Source organism: Pseudophryne corroboree, chromosome 5 (assembly GCF_028390025.1).
Source record: "Pseudophryne corroboree isolate aPseCor3 chromosome 5, aPseCor3.hap2, whole genome shotgun sequence".
NCBI classification, from domain to species: Eukaryota; Metazoa; Chordata; class Amphibia; order Anura; family Myobatrachidae; genus Pseudophryne; species Pseudophryne corroboree.
Genome location: NC_086448.1, coordinates 110,262,778 through 110,279,540, shown reverse-complemented (window position 1 = coordinate 110,279,540; position 16,763 = coordinate 110,262,778).

Genomic DNA, 16,763 nt, shown 5'->3' with positions numbered 1-16,763 from the left:
TTCTGTTTGTGCGCCTACTGTAAGTACTGCCTAATGATGTCTTAGTTGCTTTCCTGTCCATCAAGCCTATAAATACTCTTTGGGGTATATTTACCAAAGTGCAGGTTTTTGGAAGTGGAGATGTTGCCCATAGCAATCAATCAGATTCTACTTATCATTTATCCAGCACCTTCTAGTTCTAAAACAGTGGTTCTCAAACTCAGTCCTCAGGAGTCAGGTCACCGGACACTTCACGTTTTCCAGGTCACTGTGCAACATCAACTGTCAAATAAAAAAAATCCACAGGTGACCTGTAAAACATGAACTGCATGGGGTCCTAAGGACCGAGTTTGAGAACCTGTATTCTAGAAGATAAAAGTTAGAATCTGATTGTTTGCTATTAGAGATGAGCGGGTTCGGTTCGTTGAGATCCGAACCCCCCCGAACTTCACCCATTTTACACGGTTCCGAGGCAGCCTCGGATCTTCCCGCCTTGCTCGGTTAACCAGAATGCGCCCGAACGTCATCATTCCGCTGTCAGATTCTCGCGAGATTCGTATTCTATATAAGGAGCTGCGCGTCGCCACCATTTTCACTCGTGCATTGGAAATTGAACGGAGAGGACAAGGCAGCGTTCTCTCCCCTGAAAAGCTCCGTAATCTGTGCTCAGTGTGCTGAAAATAATCTGTGCTCAGTGTGCTGAAAATATCTACGTTCTCTGCCTGAAAATGCTCCATATCTGTGCTCAGTGTGCTGCAAATCTCTGTGCTCAGTGTGCTGCATTGTGGGGACCACCAGTATAATAATATATACTATCCTAATGCTTCTATACTGCTTGTCAGGACACGTGTCACAGTTACACCGCTCTGTACTGATATATATATATATATATATATATACAGAAAATGTAATATATATACTATTCAATAGCTTCTATACTGCTTGTCAGGACACATGTGTCCCAGTTACACCGCTCTGTACTGATATATATATACAGTATTATATATACTATTCTATAGCTTCTATACTGCTTGTCAGGACACATATGTCACAGTTACACCGCTCTGTACTGATATATATATATATATATATATATATATACAGTAATATATACTATTCTATAGCTTCTATACTGCTTGTCAGGACACCTGTTTCACAGTTACACCGCTCTGTACTGATATATATATATATATACAGTAATAATATATATACTATTCTATAGCTTCTATACTGCTTGTCAGGACACATGTTTCACAGTTACACCGCTCTGTACTGATATATATATACAGTAATAATATATATACTATTCTATAGCTTCTATACTGCTTGTCAGGACACATGTTCCACAGTTACACCGCTCTGTACTGATATATATATATATATATATATACAGTAATATATATATACTATATTCTATAGCTTCTATACTGCTTGTCAGGACACATGTTTCACAGTTACACCGCTCTGTACTGATATATATATACAGTAATATATATACTATTCTATAGCTTCTATACTGCTTGTCAGGATACATGTGTCACAGTTACACCGCTCTGTACTGATATATATATATACAGTAATATATATACTATTCTATAGCTTCTATACTGCTTGTCAGGACACATGTGTCACAGTTACACCGCTCTGTACTGATATATACAATAATATATATACTTTTCTATAGCTTCTAGTATTACAGTGCAGCATTTTGGTGACCAACAGTATACATATATAGTACAGTACAAAAGGCCATTGCTATTGATATATTACTGTCATATAATTCCACACATTAAAAAATGGAGAACAAAAATGTGGAGGGTAAAATAGGGAAAGATCAAGATCCACTTCCACCTCGTGCTGAAGCTGCTGCCACTAGTCATGGCCGAGACGATGAAATACCATCAACGTCGTCTGCCAAGGCCGATGCCCAATGTCATAGTAGAGAGCATGTAAAATCCAAAAAACAAAAGTTCAGTAAAATGACCCAAAAATCAAAATCATCTGAGGAGAAGCGTAAACTTGCCAATATGCCATTTACGACACGAAGTGGCAAGGAACGGCTGAGGCCCTCTCCTATGTTCCTCATGACTAGAGGGTCAGCTTCACATGAGGATGGAAGCACTCATCCTCCCGCTAGAAAAATGAAAAGACTTAAGCTGGCAAAAGCACAGCAAAGAACTGTACGTTCTTCTAAATCACAATTCCCCAAGGAGAGTCCAATTGTGTTGGTTGCGATGCCTGACCTTCCCAACACTGGACGGGAAGAGGTGGCACCTTCCACCATTTGCATGCCCCCTGCAGGTGCTGGTAGGAGCACCCACAGTCCAGTTCCTGATAGTCAAATTGAAGATGTCACTGTTGAAGTACACCAGGATGAGGATATGGGTGTTGCTGGCGCTGAGGAGGAAATTGACAAGGATGATTCTGATGGTGAGGTGGTTTGTTTAAGTCAGGCACCCAGGGAGACACCTGTTGTCCATGGGACGAATATGGCCATTGACATGCCTGGTCAAATTACAAAAAAAATCACCTCTTCAGTGTGGAATTATTTTAACAGAAATGCGGACAACAGGTGTCAAGCCGTGTGTTGCCTTTGTAAAGCTGTAATAAGTAGGGGTAAGGATGTTAACCACCTAGGAACATCCTTCCTTATACGTCACCTGGAGCGCATTCATCAGAAGTCATTGACAAGTTCAAAAACTTTTGGTGACAGCGGAAGCAGTCCACTGACAACTAAATCCCTTCCTCTTGTAACCAAGCTCCTGCAAACCACACCACCAACTCCCTCAGTGTCAATTTCCTCCTTAGGAAAGCCAATAGTCCTGCAGGCCATGTCACTGGCAAGTCTGAGGAGTCCTCTCCTGCTTGGGATTCCTCCGATGCATTCTTGAGTGTAACGCATACTGCTGCTGGCGCTGCTGTTGTTGCTGCTGGGAGTCGATTGTCATCCCAGAGGGGAAGTCAGAAGACCACTTGTACTACTTCCAGTAAGCAATTGACTGTCCAACAGTCCTTTGCGAGGAAGATGAAATATCACAGCAGTCATCCTGCTGCAAAGCGGATAACTCAGGTCTTGACAGCTTCAGTGGTGTTAAACGTGTTCCGGTATCCACCGTTAATTCACAGGGAACTAGAGAATTGCTTGAGGTACTGTGTCCTCGGTACCAAATACCATCTAGGTTCCATTTCTCTAGGCAGGCGATACCGAGAATGTACACAAACGTCAAAAAAAGAGTCACCAGTGTCCTAAAAAACATGTGGACAAGTGGAGCAGGGCAGACTCAGGACTATATGACTGTGACAGCCCACTGGGTAGATGTATTGCCTCCCGCAGCAAGAACAGCAGCGGCTGCACCAGCAGCAGCATCTCGCAAACGCCAACTCGTTCCTAGGCAGGCTACGCTTTGTATCACCGCTTTCCATAAGAGGCACACAGCTGACAACCTCTTACGGAAACTGAGGAACATCATCGCAGAATGGCGTACCCCAATTGGACTCTCCTGGGGATTTGTGACATCGGACAACGCCACCAATATTGTGCATGCATTACATGTGGGCAAATTCCAGCACGTCCCATGTTTTGCACATACATTGAATTTGGTGGTGCAGAATTTTTTAAAAACGACAGGGGCGTGCAAGAGATGCTGTCGGTGGCCCGAAGAATTGCGGGCCACTTTCGGCATTCAGCCACCATGTGCCGAAGACTGGAGCACCAGCAAACGGTCCTGAACCTGCCCCGCCATCATCTGAAGCAAGAGGTGGTAACGAGTTGGAATTCAACCCTCTATATGCTTCAGAGGATGGAGGAGCAACAAAAGGCCATTCAAGCCTATACAGCTACCTATGATATAGGCAAAGGAGGGGGAATGCACCTGACTCAAGCACAGTGGAGAATGATTTCAACATTGTACAAGGTTCTGCAACCCTTTGAACTTGCCACACGTGAAGTCAGTTCAGACACTGCCAGCCTGAGTCAGGTCATTCCCCTCATCAGGCTTTTGCAGAAGAAGCTGGAGAGATTGAAGGAGGAGCTAAAACGGAGCGATTCTGCTAGGCATGTGGGACTTGTGGATGGAGCCCTTAATTTGCTTAACCAGGATTCACGGGTGGTCAATCTGTTGAAATCAGAGCACTACATTTTGGCCACCGTGCTCGATCCTAGGTTTAAAGCCTACGTTGTATCTCTCTTTCCGGCAGACACAAGTCTGCAGAGGTGCAAAGACCTGCTGGTGAGACACTTGTCAAGTCAAGCGGAACGTGACCCGTCAACAGCTCCTCCTTCACATTCTCCCGCAACTGGGGCTGCGAGGAAAAGGCTAAGAATTCCGAGCCCACCCGCTGGCGGTGATGCAGGGCAGTCTGGAGTGAGTGCTAACATCTGGTCCAGACTGAAGGACCTGCCAACGATTAATGACATGTCGTCTACTGTCACTGCGTATGATTCTATAACCATTGAAAGAATGATGGAGGATTATATGAGTGACCGCATCCAAGTAGGCACGTCAGACAGTCCGTACGTATACTGGCAGGAAAAGAGGCAATTTGGAGGCCCTTGCACAAACTGGCTTTATTTTACCTAAGTTGCCCCCCCTCCAGTGTGTACTCCGAAAGAGTGTTTAGTGCAGCCGCTCACCTTGTCAGCAATCGGCATACGAGGTTACTTCCAGAAAATGTGGAGAAGATGATGTTCATCAAAATGAATTATAATCAATTCCTCCGTGGAGACATTCACCAGCAATTGCCTCCAGAAAGTACACAGGGACCTGAGATGGTGGATTCCAGTGGGGACGAATTAATAATCTGTGAGGAGGGGGATGTACACAGTGAAAGGGGTGAGGAATCGGACAATGAGGAGGAGGTGGACATCTTGTCTCTGTAGAGCCAGTTTGTGCAAGGAGAGATTGATTGCTTCTTTTTTGGTGGGGGCCCAAACCAACCAGTCATTTCAGCCACAGTCGTGTGGCAGACCCTGTCGCTGAAATGATGGGTTTGTTAAAGTGTGCATGTCCTGTTTATACAACATAAGGGTGGGTGGACGGGCCCAAGGACAATTCCATCTTGCACCTCTTTTTTCTTTAATTTATCCTTGCATCATGTGATGTTTGGGGCCAATTTCTTTAAGTGCCATCCTGTCTGACACTGCAGTGCCACTTCTACATGGGCCAGGTGTTTGTGCCGCCCACTTGGGTTGCTTAGCTTAGTCATCCAGCGACCTCGGTGCAAATTTTAGGACTAAAAATAATATTGTGAGGTGTGAGGTGTTCAGAATAGACTGGAAATGAGTGGAAATTATGGTTATTGAGGTTAATAATACTATGGGATCAAAATGACCCCCAAATTCAATGATTTAAGCTGTTTTTGAGTTTTTTTTTTTTAAAAACACCTGAATCCAAAACACACCCGAATCCGCCCAAAAAATTTCAGGGAGGTTTTGCCAAAACGCGTCCGAATCCAAAACACGGCCGCGGAACCGAATCCAAAACCAAAACACAAAACCCGAAAAATTTCCGGTGCACATCACTAGTTTATATCTCATCCTTAGGGTCAGTTGTGTGGTAAGGGAAAAGATTTGCTTCTGTTTGACCACATATTTTATAACTGGCAGCCACCAGCACTGGTTTTGCCTATTATATTGACCATGAATAATTTGAATTGGTCCTGGACCACCAACCCAGGGCACCCCTGCAAGTGTCTCGAGGCACCCCAGGCAGCCACGGCACACAGTTTGGGAACCTCTGAACTAAGCAAATGACTGGCCAACAATCCTTTGCGAGGAAGATGAAATATGACAGCAGTCATTCTGTTGCAAAGCAGATAACTGAGTCCTTGACAGCTATGTTGGTGTTAGACGTGCTTCCGGTATCCGCCATTAGTGCAGTGGGACTGCAATGCCAACCCTAGATGGGCCGAGTGTTTGTGCCGCACACGTGTGTCGCTTAGCTTAGCCATACAGCTACCTCATTGCACCTCTTTTACTTCTTTGCATGATGTGCTGTTTGTGGAATAGTTTTTTTTAAGTGCCATCCTGTCTGCCACTGCAGTGCCACTCCTAGATGGGCCAGGTGTTTGTGCTGCACACTTGTGTAGCTTAGCTTAGTCATACAGCTACCTCATTGTACCTCTTTTACTTCTTTGCATGATGTGCTGTTTGGGGACTATTTTTTTTTTAAGTGACATCCTGTCTGCCACTGCAGTGCCACTCCTAGATGGGCCAGGTGTTGTGCCGCAGACTTGTGTCACTTAGCTTAGTCATCCATCTATCTCATTGCACCTCTTTTACTTTTTTGCATGATTTGCTGTTTGGGGACACTTTATTTTAAGTGTCATCCTGCCTGCCGGGTGTAGTATGAGTGACTGGCGAGCGGGATCCCGGCGGCCAGCATACCAGCGCCGGGATCCCGATTGCCGGTATGCCGGCAGGGGGGCGAGCGCAAATTAGCCTCTTGCCGGCACGGTGGTGCAATGTGCACCATGCTATTTATTCTCATTCCAGGGGGGTCGTGGACCCCCAAGAGAGAGAATAGTTGTCAGTTTGACGGGTGTCGGGATCCCGGCGCCGGTATACTGAGCGCCGGGATCCCAACAGGCGGCATACTGAATGCCACCCTGTCTGCCACTTTGTGCCGCACACTTGTGTCGCTTAGCTTAGTCATACAGCTACCTCATTGCACCTCTTTTACTTCTTTGCATGATGTGCTGTTTGGCAGTGCCACTCCTAGATGGGCCAGGTGTTTGTGCCGCACACTTGTGTCGCTTAGCTTAGTCATACAGCCACCTTGGTGCAACCTTTTGGCCTAAAAACAATATTGTGAGGTGTGAGGTGTTCAGAAAAGACTGGAAATGAGTGGAAATGAAAGTTATTGAGGTTAATAATACCGTAGGATCAAAATTACCCCCAAATTCTGTGATTTTAGCTGTTTTTATGTTTTTTTAAAAAATCATCCAGATCCAAAACCAAAACACGAAAGGGTGGTTTTGGCAAAACTAATCCAGATCCAAAACACAAGCATGGAACCAGAACCAAAACCAAAACACAAAACACGAAAAGTGCCTGCCGCACATCTCTAATTGCAATAGGCAACATCTCCACTTCTGAATTCTGAACTTTAGTAAATACTGTATACTCCTTTGTGTGTGGTTTACAAACCAACATTGCTGCATAGTCTACGGGGCTAAATTTAATACACGGTGATTTAAGCAGGGTCTGGATACAGTTAGGTCCACTGTTGGTTTCAAAATCCTGATGTTCTGGCAAACCCATTGCAAAAAGATGGTGGTTTTGTAATCCTGGCATGGATCCATTTTACACGTGCAGCTTGTACTGTATGTTCAATATTTTTTGTAAAGAAACAAGAAAAATATTTGAACCAGCACCAGGCCTTAATGGCTAGCCCTGGCAGTAGTGGAAAAATTGAATAAAAAAAGAACGCGGTGTTCCTCTTATGTATTCCCTTGGTAATCATGCCCACATAAAAAATATATATCTTTGTACCCATTGGATTCTATGGTGGCTGCTTTGCTGTCCGATTTGAGCTTACTCCTGATGGTTCCTGTCACGAATGACAGCTTATTCCCATAGGGGATTGTTCAGAGCATGGCTATTGACCAATCAGAGTGAGAATACAGGCCCATGCTGTACAGTCTAGGGCTGGTTGGCACTATTGTGGGGGAATCCGCTTTAGTGCCTCCTAGTTTTGGGGTACTCCAAGCTCTTGTTCCCCTTTTTCAGGCTTTTCACGTTACTAGACCCCATCCCTGTCGTGGCAATATACTGCAAAGTGTGTTTCCGTGAGGAGAGGGTGAGACTAAAATTATGCAAATCTCATTGAAAGCATCATATTGGCCCCAACCCCTCTGTGTAAACCGATGATTATTATTCTCCACATCCTGCTCACTTCAATAGGAAGTGTTATGGATACAGGGAAGATGCAGGTGGTCCACCCTCTCTTATGGGGTTTTGGGGGACTGGTCAAAAAATCAGGAATCTCCCAGGCCCTCTGGGAGAATAGGAAAGCATGATTAAAGGTATCCGTGCAGCACTATACACAGCCATTTTGTGAGTGCACAGATAGCTCAAAGAGCCTGGTGCAGAATGACTGGAGAAATGCAGAAATTCCATTGGTATTGCAAACCCCTTGACTGAGGTGAGTGCAATTGATTCAGAACTGCATATCATTGTTATATAAAATAATAGGACATGCAGAATTGAGGACCTGTGTCTTGGGCTGCAAGATTAAATGTTTTGATGAAAAAATGAACTTAAGCTTCGATTTGCCAGTGGCATCACTAGGGGAGTGCGGACTGCAGTGGGTGACAACATCAGGCGGGTGACACCAAAATAGCTCCCCTCAACTGGTGTCATCGAGCTTCAACTTCCTGGAGCACTGAGCAAGCCCCCAGCGTGACAAGAACAAAATCTTATAAATCAAGGGGCATGGCATCGCCGGCACAAGGCCACAGTCCGGTTTGGTCTGCACAAGAAGTCCGCACTGGGTAACACCTAGCCTAGTGATGCCACTGCATTTTTCTAGAATTTATACAGATTTTTAATGGTGAGGACAGTGAAACATTGACCACAACCTTTACTGCATACCACCCACTATTGGTTGTCTCAATAGCAGGAAGAGTGGTGTGGCTGTGGCACATTGAGGCCATGACCAATTCTCCCATGCGTAGCATGCCCCAGTTGAACTTTGTTATTTTAAAAGAAAATGTAAAATGGTCGGGAGGTACTGTATGTACTATACTTGGCCTGGTTCCACCGCTTCTGATGTTAGTGGGTGTACTGTACTGTAGGTCAGAGATGCATGAAAAGCATGACATGGACACAAAAATCTGCATTTTGGTGGCATATGTGCAGTATAACAAATAGCATTTTTTACGCAAGACAATGGGGCTTGCATCCAACTCTTAATGGTCCCCAGAATCTGCAGAGCAGTCCCCTGTATGTGAAAGATAGGTTTGGGTTCTTGCTTCAGCAAATTTAGATACATTCCCTTGTTCTATGCTGGTTTGTGCTTATAACGCTCTATCAATCACTAGGCAGAAAATGTGCAGAACCTCGCAGCTCATTTCATTTTCATGTCTGCATTTCGTATCCATATTTCCTCAGCTGAATGAATAACACTTTCTATAGCTGAAGAAATGCAGAGTCTTTTACTTGTGTTTGCTACTGTATATGGCTGATATCAATCTTCATCATTTTAATAAAGGTTATATAATTCAGATGCAAGATGGTAAGAATGTCTGCTATATATAATTGATATAAAGCTGTTTTCACTTACATAAAAATGTCTATTATCATAGCAGAGTTGCCAGCTAACTTGAGTGATGACATCTACACTAAACCCATGGGGAAATTATCTTAAAAATGTATGCATCTGATATAAAGTAATTCATTTTAAGTGAAAATGATAAGAAAATTGGAAGACCAGATAAATTAAATGGATATTTCTAGCTGATGAGCTAAATGTTTTTGTAGTACAAGAAAGATGTCTGATGGTAGCTAGTAGGGAAGATCAGGAATATGGCGGTAATGTCTTAACATCTGCAGTTTCAGTAAGACACATCTTATGATATTTGCAACCCATACGTAGTGACTTTTGCTTTCTCCTCTCCTGAAGAGGCCCAAAGGGGAGATGCAGGTGACCACTCTGGGGGCAGGGCCGTCTCTTCATGTCATTAGATCCTGCACCCACTTTGCCAAATAGATCCATCCCCTCCCTATTGACCTGGTATTCACTGTATTATTATCCCTATCCTGACCACTTCATTAGGTATTGGGCGGGGTGTGGGAGATCCACCCACTCTTCCGAGGTTAAAAGGACTACAATGAAAAATCATGAGTTTCCCTGGGCTGTATTAACCTCTAGGCTGACTAGTCCTTGGGGCCCCGATGGGACTAGGGGCCCGGCAAAAAAAAATTTTTTGCTGAGAAATTGATACCTGCGGCCTAGGGGGGCAATGGTTAAAGGTACTTTGCACTCTGTGTCATAGCAAGGCATGCTTGTAGTCGGCCGAGGCTTGTTTTGAGTCAATGGGGGGGGTAGGGAGACAGCGAGCGAACCGATCTCGCACTAGCAGTATTTTAAAAGAGAAGAGAGAAAGAAGAGTGATTGCGCTGAAAAGAAGTCAGCAGACTTTATTTCAACTGGGTATCGGTGTCCGTGTTATTACTGAAAGTGTAAATGATGGCATACAGTAAGCTCTACTGCCCAAACATCAGCTGTAGTGGGGTGAAAGATTGAAATGCTGGAGGGGCTCCGAAATACCTAGGGGCCTGGCCATCGGTTAATATGGCCCTGGAGTCTCCTGGACCTTCCGGGAGTGTACGTAAGTATGCTGCAACCTACTTTGCAGAAGAGTGACTTTACTGAGTGCAGTAACTAACATGGCCACCAGGAATACTTCTGTGGTAAGTGAGTGGTTGGCAGTGAGAACTTCCGCCAACTACACAGCACACATCTACAAAATGTTTTTTACTGCCCTATAAAATGTTACCTGCATTGATGTTTGCTGCACCTGCCACACATTGTGGGGCTGATTCTGAGTTGGGTGCATCTCTTTCCACAGACACACATAGCTAGTTTTAGCATACAGAGCATGTGCAGAAGCAAATACTGTGGTACGGCCTCATCTGGAATACTGAGTCCAGTTCTGGAGACCATGATATCTCCAGATGGATATTAATACATTACAGATGGTACAAAGAAGGGCACCTAAAATGGTACATGGCCTACATCACAAAACTTACCCGGAAAGACTAAAAGATCTTAACATATATAATTTGGAACAGAGAAGGGAAACGGGGGACATGATAGAAAAATTCAAATATATAAAGGGTTTTAACAAGGTCCAGGAGGGAGACATTCTTCAAAGGAAGAGAAGTACTAAAACACGAGGACATGCGCTGAAACTGGAGGGAGGTAGATTCAGGGGAAATCTACGGAAAAATTACTTCACAGAAAAGGTAGTGGATAAGTGGAACAGCCTCCCATCAGAGGTGGTAGAGCCTAAGACAGTAGAACAAATTAAACATTCTTGGGATAGGTATAAGAATATCCTTAGAAAGCTCTAAAGATCAAATAGGGTTGAGGATAAAATAGGATAAAATAGGGGCATAGTAGATGGGCCAAGTGGTTCTTATCTGCTGTCAAATTTTCTGAAACTACAGTATGCATTTTAGTGTATCTCTGGGAGAGCCAGGAGGATCTGTAAAGGGATGGGAAGCTTGTTTCTGATGGATCTCTTGCACCCAGCATAGGAGAGGTGCAAGTGCTGACAGTAATTATGACAATTGCAGCTGTGGATTGATATCACACATAGGGTGGAGCGGCTACCCGCTTAAAGCCATTGAATTAGCACCACAGAAACTCACATTAGCCTAAGGTAGTAAGTTAGTATTGGCAGCATCACACAAGCATAGCCAGTTTGTGTCAGACTCAAAATCAGCCCCTGTATTCATGTACGCAGAGTATGCAGCAAGATACATATATACTATAGAGAAAGGAATTCATGCTGTGTATACCGTGTGGTTTGTGTGGGCTGGGTACGATATGTTGATGTTAATCATGTTGACAGGTCATACTCATAATATGAAGATAGTGATGAAATGACATGTTAAAATGTTGACATATCATCCCTGGTGGCCCAGCAGTGACCTACCATGTCCTACTGACTGCAGCAGTGTCTTTTGGGTTCTGGAGGTTATGTGACCATAACTTTCTGGTCAGGCCTCCGATGCTGCAGCAGTCAAGCAAGTATTTCTACCAAATCCCTAACATGCTCTCTAGTGTATACCCCACTTATGCAGCCTAACCCTGCTGTCCGCAGCCTTACCCTAACCTCCCTCTTCAGCCTAACCCTAACCTCCCCCCGCAGCCTAACTAGGGTTAAACATAGAAACATAGAATTTGACGGCAGATAAGAACCACTTGGCCCATCTAGTCTGACCCTTTTTGTTTATCCGTTAGTTAATCTCAACCCGTTTTGAACCTTAATTCTTTGTAAGGATATTCATATGCCTATACCAGGCATGTTTAAATTGCTCTACAGTCTTAGCCTTTGATGAGAGGCTATTCCACTTATCCACTACCCTTTCTGTGAAGTCATTTTTCCTTAAATTTCCCCTGAACCTGCCTCCCTCCAGTTTCAGTGTATGTCCTCGAGTTCTAATACTCTTCCTTTCAAGAATGTTTTCCTCCTGAACTTTGTTAAGACCCTTGATATACTGTATTTGAAAGTTTCTATCATGTCCCCCTTTCCCTTCTCTCCTCCAAACTATACATGTTAAGATCTTTTAGCCTTTCCAGGTAAGTTTTGTGATGTAGGCCATGCACCATTTTAGTTGCCCTTCTTTGTACACTCTCTAATGTATTTATATCCTTCTGGAGATATGGGGTGACATGTAATAGGATGCGATTTTTAGTAAGATTCCGAAATCGCCCCCTATAGCATGTTTTGAAAGCGGTAATTATTTGTCAAAATCGCAAAAATGCAATAGGATGCGAATTCGGGAGTGAAACATGCGATGTCATGCGATTTGTCACGATATTATGACCCGGTAATGTGCGCTTTTCTGTCCAACCAGAATGCGATTTACACCACCATTACATACAAGCAAAGAACCCCACCTATTGGCCGAGCTACGTCCCCTGGAATCTGCATCACACACCCTATATAAAGGGCTCCAGCGCCATTTTGCCCTTTGTTAGGCTGGGAGGAGTGTAAGATGGAAAGGAGAGTGACCAAGAGAGACAGAGAGAGCAGCATGGAGAGAGGCAGCATGGTGGCAAGGAGGGCAGTGGCTGGGAGGAGTCTGGAGTCTTGGTTAAAATACAAATTTATCACATCTTGATAAAAGACATCACATGCTCCCAAAACATATGTTCATGTTAATGTGCTAAATGAAAGCATGGTTGTGTAGATGGGCATGGGAAGATGTCACCATAATTGATAACTTACACCCAAATTTGCAAATTCAACATATATTTACCTATCTCAACATATTCACAGGAACAACACAGCAACGCCAGCAGGCACAGGTTCAGTTACACCTGAGTGAAGAGGACCTGGAAATTAGGCATCCATTACAGAAAGTCAACCCACTGTACTGGAAACCCAGCATATACAAAGCACACCACCACCCCCTACTGCCGACCAACTTGCAAGGTCATTAGACACTTTTAAAACAAAATAGCTTGATTTCATGGCCACCAAAAGCCAACAAATGCTCCATATGCAGGGCTACCTTAAAAATATGTGCCAGCAACTATGTAAAGTAGCACACACTGAAAGAGTAGCTGAGGGTACCAGAATCTGGATGGCAGCATCTCTAGATACAAGGATATCTGAAATTAGTAATGCACTAAGGGCCCAAACAGATGCCATTAGGGCACAAAATGAAACAATTGGGGCCCAAACAGATGCTATAAGGTCACAAACAAATGCATTCATGTTCCTACACACACACCTTACTGCTGAAGGCCAACCAATAATTCTGAATGCACCTTCAACTATAAGTAGTGTCTCAAGTACACCTATATATACCTCTCCTACTACTCCCCCATACCGTAGAGTAAGAACAAGTGGTGGGGTCCCAAAAGTAGGCAAGTCTGCTTGCAGCAGCTCACAAAGCAAAAAATAATATGCCTTAACATTTAAGATTAAGGGGTACATTTACTAAGCAGTGATAAGAGCGGAGAAGTGAGCCAGTAGAGAAGTTGCCCATTGCAACCAATCAGCACTGAAGTAACATCTATAATTTGCATACTATAAAATGATACAGAGATGCTGATTGGTTGATGGGGAAATTTCTCCACTGGCACACTTCTCCACTGTTATCACTGCTTAGTAAATGTACCCCTTAGGTTTCTGTCTTTTTTGTATTGTGTTTTCTATATTTGTAATGTTTGAAATTTGGGACTCATTGTAATCTTTTCACCCATGTTTATGCACAACAATTACTTTACAGTTAAAAAGTTTTAGAAACCACACATATGAATTTTGACTAAGTAATTTTAGCGGTACATTTGGCAAATATAGGTTGTTTCTTACTGAAAAAAGCAAGTCCAATGTGGAAGCACATATATAACCAAGAAAGGGTTAAAATCCACGTCAATACTGACATTTAATCAATGTTTTAGATTTACATATGTAAAAACAATAACTTACCAGCATGTATGTATACAAGCAAGCAGCAGATATGGGCGAACTTCTTAGGGGTGGGCCACATTACCCTAAACATTTGAAGGGGGAAAAAATATATGTTAATAGACATTGATTGTAAGGAATATGGGGTTTTTGTTTTTAAAATGAAGCAAGGAATTTCAAACAAATTACTTGAGAAATACAGCCATTTAATCTCATTCCGAATCACATCCCCCCTCCGCGTAATCCTATTTGTCCTAACTCATGTAGGTTCAGCTTCCTCCATGACTGCTGCAATGCCTTCCTCTGCATAATTGTCTTGGCCCAGGGCAATGTTATGCAGCATGCAGCAAGCCTGGACGATCATCACTACTTTGGGTGGTTAATAAAGTAGTGTACCTGATGACCGGTCCAAACACCTAAGATGACTTTTCAGCACCCCAAAAGTGCGTTGCACAACATTGCGGGTGGCAATGTGTGCATCATTATATTGGTGCTGTGAATGGCAGAGGTGTCATGAGCCAAGGTAGACACCCATACCCTGAATCCCCTGCAAAACATACGTTGTGGTTGTAAATGTTTAATAACAGTTGTTTTTGGGTATTTATTACACACTAAGGTATAGTTAATTACCAGACCCTAACAGTCAGTTATTACTACACATAAGCACAATCATTAGAGGAATGTAAGTTGACTTCATGGCACAAATAAGTGTGTTACCTACTAAATAAGCACACCATTATGGTTCAGGGTCATGCTGCATTATTAGGCAGTAAAACAGTACTTTTAAAAGGACATATTAGGAAACACATTAAAAGATAACTTGAATGTACCTACCAAGTAGCCATCCCTCAGGCATGGTGTGCTGCTGGAAGCGTTCCCAACGGGATGAGTGACGCAGGATATAGGCATCATGGCAAGACCCTGGGTAATCTGCAACCACACTGAGAATTCTAAGGTTAGCGTCACACACCACCTGCACATTGAGGGAGTGATGCCCACCTCACGTGTGGTGCCCGAATCCCAATGTGGGTGCAGTCTATGGTCCCCAGCACATTAGGCAATGCTGAGAGCCAATAGAATGCCACCTTCAGGTCCTGCCACTCGGACTCAGAACTTGGGAAAGTGATATATGTGCGCCACAGGTTCTTCAAGGCATATAACACTTGAGTTAACTGCCTTGAGAAATTGGCTTGTGTAACCCCCAGCGACAAAGAGCCCACAGACTGAGTGGTGCCTGTGACAAAAAAGTGCAGGTCACACAATAATATTTGCAGCCCAGACACTGCATAGTTGGCAGAGCCATATGGCTCCAAATCATGTCTCACCTTCTCATATAAGCTCAAGAGGTTTGTGCAGTTCAGCCGAAACATCTTCACCACCTCTTGATCTGAGAGGGAGTCCAGGTACACCCTCGCACGGTACCTACATGAAGCACAAAGTGGTCTGGGGACCTGGATCTGGTGCGCAGCCTGCGCCCTCCTCCTGTGCAAATCCTCCAAACGTGCAATATCACATACACACAGCTCAACTCCTGACTGCAAAAACTCCATTGCTCAATCCGTCACAGGTTCCCTGGATGATGTAGGGGTATTTGTAAGGGTGTTTCTGATAAAAGTATGGCTCACCTGTGCAAAATGTAACCCTTAGTTTTTTTTGGATGGTGGAAGTACTCCAAATCACCTATCTCTACCTGGTCTGTGTTCGTTGTGTGCGGTTTTTAGTCAATTTTCAAGTGCGATATCCAAAATCGCATCCTATTACATTTGTGAGTTGTATACTTTTGAATGGTAAAACATCTGGATGCGATTTAAAGTGCGAAATTAAATCGACAGGTAAAAATATGCAAATTAGAGTGCAATTCGCATCTTATTACATTTGCGATTTACTCAAAACAGGCGATTTTGGCCGTTTTTTGACTAAAAGTCTTAAAAGTCTAAAAATCTCATCCTATTACATGTCACCCTTGGTCTCCAGAACTGGACACAGTATTCCATATGAGGTCGTACCAATGACCTACACAGTGGCATTATTACTTCTCTTTTCCTGCTACTGATTCCTCTCCCTATGCAACCAAGCATCTGACTTGCCTTTCTCATTGCTTTGTTACATTGCTTTCCTGCCTTTAAGTCACTTGAAATAGTGACTCCTAAATCCCTTTCCTCCTCAGTAGTTTACATTATAGTACCCTTGATGCTATATTTAGCCTTTGGGTTTTTGAGACCCAAGTGCATGATTTTGCATTTTTTAGCATTAAACTGTAGTTGGCACGTTCTTGACCATTTCTCAAGCCTACCTAGGTCATCAATCATTTGTTTTACCCCTCCTGATGTATCTACCCTGTTGCATATCTTTGTATCATCTACAAAAAGGCATACTTTCCCTTCAAAACCATTTGCAATGTCACTGCCAAAGCTATTAAAGAGAACTGGTCCAAGTACAGATCCCTGGGGTACTCCAATGGTAACATTTCCCTCCATAGTTTGCACTCCATTTACTGCAACTTTCTGTTTCCTATCCTGCAACCAGGTTCTTATCCATTTAACTGTTTTATAATACACCCCTATGATCTAAAGTTTATTTAGCAGTCTGCGGTGAGGGACAGTGTCAAATGCCTTACTAAAGTCTAGATATGC